Below are 3,392 nucleotides of genomic sequence, written 5' to 3' on the forward strand. Positions count from 1 at the left end.
CGCGGTCCCCTTATGCCCCAGCCCTAGTCTGCGTGGGTCCAAAGGAGGGCCCTCAGCTTGCTCCGGTTCATATGTTTGAAATCCTCTATTGTGTTTTAAATTATTCCACATGTGCATGTAGATAGTGCTAGTTTGATGCTAAAAAGAATGCAGGCTTGGGTTTTAAACCAACTATTGAGGCCACAAAAACTTAAAAGATATATATGACTGACAAAAACATAGTCAAGTGAGCAATGCAAAAGATTGGGAGGAAAAACCCTTGTAGATACCTCATACAATATGGAACTCTACTCTGAATTACATACACTTAAAATAAACACTAATACCGCTTGACACCTTTATGAAGATATCTCTGAAACGACACACACCTTAGGACTCTAGGCAAGAAATTTGAAGATACTAAAATAAATGCAATTACTTCAATATACACTATCATTTAAATATGGTTGTTAAACTCCAGTTTCTTAAATATAGATAAATAATATATCATTTGTAGCATATTAGCTTAATTTTAGTTCGTATAATTGACAAGTAAATAATTATGTATCTTACTTAACAAAAATATTGTTTTTCTTTTTTTTGTATGGATAAAAAAGTATAGTATAAATTCATTAACGTTAAGTTGTGCCGACATTATCTATTTTTCACAAAACCTCAGAACATTATGCAAGACACCTGAAAATAGTAATTCACACCGTCCCAATTCTATTGATATGCTTTTAGTTACAGCCTCTTTCAATCTGTTGGGAAGGGAAAAGAGGCGAGTTGCTAACTGAAGCCGAGGCCACCAAGGATAAAGATTATCATTCGGAAGAAGCTCGGGTATTTATCAATCGTTCCGTACCACGATTCCTCGCTTATCGATCTTGTTATCCTCGTTGACTGAAGAAATCATTATCTTGGAGGTGCAATCGCGATTTGGATTGGTTAACAATTACAAAGCTATATATGTTCCAGACTGTCTTGTGGCTTGTCTGTCGGACGCTAAGTAGTTTGATGTGGTCAGTTTAGCAAAGAAATAATTAGGGTTTATTTCGAGCTGGCATAGCAATCAGTAGTTGCCAAGAACAAGGGTGTGCCGGGATCAGTAGAATTTATTGACGTCTCCTGTTCCTGTAGGTATAGAATATCAGGTTGCAGACATGAACGTTTTTTGTGCAGAACTATTAATCACACGGATAGAACAATTTATATCTACATACAGTTGCCTTGGACGGAAAAAGCCATTTTTACTCTTAGGTCACATACAGTTACATTTGTAATTCACAAGGAAGCATGAAGAGCTGCAACCTCCTGTGTACGTCACTCTCCTGAAACCGTATTCAACTAACTTATTTGCGCGTGCAACCACAATTCAGAGCCACGGCCATACGTACCAGCTGCAGCTTCACTGGAGAGTCTGTATAGTTCAGGAACAAAATGAAAACCAAAATGCAGAAACAACTATAAAAAGAACAAAAATGAAAAATCATAATCAAAATGCAGAAAAAACTATTAAAGGAAAAACATCCAGTTCAGCAACTTTCTAGAAGGTTCGCACAACCAGTAAAATATGACACGAACCTTCTAGAAGATTCCTGAACCGGAACGAGACACTTTGCGTACATCTAAAAATGGGTGTTTCACTACCAATTTGACGTAGTTAGCATCATATAGGAAATTCCGCGTGCCATGTACGCTAAAAATGGGTGTTTCACAATACAGCTAAAAATGGGTGTTTCACTACGAATGTACATCTTGGCATGTACGCTTTGCTTCCAAATAGTGATGAGCAATAATGCATGCTCGATCAATACATCGTAATAAGCACGTACGAATCGAGTAGAGTGCTGCATTCGTCCCGTCTTCTAGTCCAACCTTTCGCGTTCTCGGTTGTTCATATATATGTTGCGCTATTCGTCACCCTGGGTGAGAAATAGTTATTCTTCACCCCCTCTCTGTTTTGACTTCAATGCGCCGTATTTCTAGGTTTCTTAAATTTTATCTTATTTCATACGTAAAAAGAGAACGTAAGAAAATATATATCTGCCGTAAAAATATTTTGTGTTACGTAAAGTTATGAACGTAAAAACATACATAAAATGCGATATTTCTGGTCTTATAACATTTTTTTTCATTTTCTTATACCGAATTTTACGTAGAGAATCAATGTGTATGTAACTATTTGTATTCTAAATGTAATTTATTTATGAAGCGATTGTAAGATTACCTCGGGTGAAGAATAACTATTCTGCAACCTGGGTGATGAATAGTGTGTGTGTGTGTGTGTGTGTGTGTGTGTGTGTATGTGGGGTAAGTACCCTAGGTGGTAGGATGGATTTTCCCTATAAATGATAGAAATGAAAGTAGAGGATCAGAAAACCTGCAGGAGCATTGACACACAGCATTTGCCCAAGCAAAATAACAGATTCAAGTACGGAACTATGTATCACAGAGCCACCACGAGAAACTTAACGGAAACAGCAATGAACATAAAAATATCAGCATCATATGTTGTACTGCTATTGCAATCATGGCAATGTTTCATCCATATTATTACTAATTGTTTCGTTTCGCAGATTCCCTCTTATTCTGTATCCATGGCTAACGCCATAACCACCACCGTCCAAATTGAAGCTCGCACTCGAGGAGCACGACGCGGTCTTGGCCGTCCTCTTGGCCTAATGTAGCTTGTTCCGAGCACTTGCTCTGCATGTATAGTTCAATGTCAGATGAAATAAAATACTTTAGGTTTCACAACAATTTCCACTGAAAATAAGTAAACATGCTATTGATATAAACAAACTTTTCGGAAAATAAAAACTTGACAAGATTCCCCACCTGTTATCGCAGCTGCTACAAAGTGACATCTACTCCTACTCGTAGTAGACACTCCAAGTTGCTTGATCCTCCCTAGAGATATAAGCTAATTCTATGATCGACACGCGTAGCCTAATTCTATGATCTGTAATTCAGTCTGGGCTTTTGTAACTTCAGTTCCAGCAAGGTCAAGAATTCTTGTCCTGTCATTTTCCAGTTATGATCAATAAGGTAATATTAAAACTCCTCTAAGAATGAGAAAAGGTACTGCCTATCAGTAGCTCATTCCTAACACTTAATCGAAAAATATATTGCAAAAACACGTATACGCATAGCAAAGACAAAGATTGCTACTTCATAAAAGGAGAACGGCCTTCGCTCGTTTTAATGCAGTCAGGGGCGGAGACAAGGGGGGGCGAGCAGGGGCTAGACCCCTGCCAATCGCTCGCCCCCCTCAACCGTTTTTAGCAGCCCACCTACTGTACATCGCTAATGGGCGCAAATAAGTGCATCATTAGCCCGTGTAAAACTTACGCTGACTATAAAAGACCAAAGCGGCAAAGCCCAATAGCCCATACATATATGTAGGCTTA

Source organism: Triticum dicoccoides, chromosome 7B, assembly GCF_002162155.2.
Source record: "Triticum dicoccoides isolate Atlit2015 ecotype Zavitan chromosome 7B, WEW_v2.0, whole genome shotgun sequence".
Taxonomy (NCBI): domain Eukaryota; kingdom Viridiplantae; phylum Streptophyta; class Magnoliopsida; order Poales; family Poaceae; genus Triticum; species Triticum dicoccoides.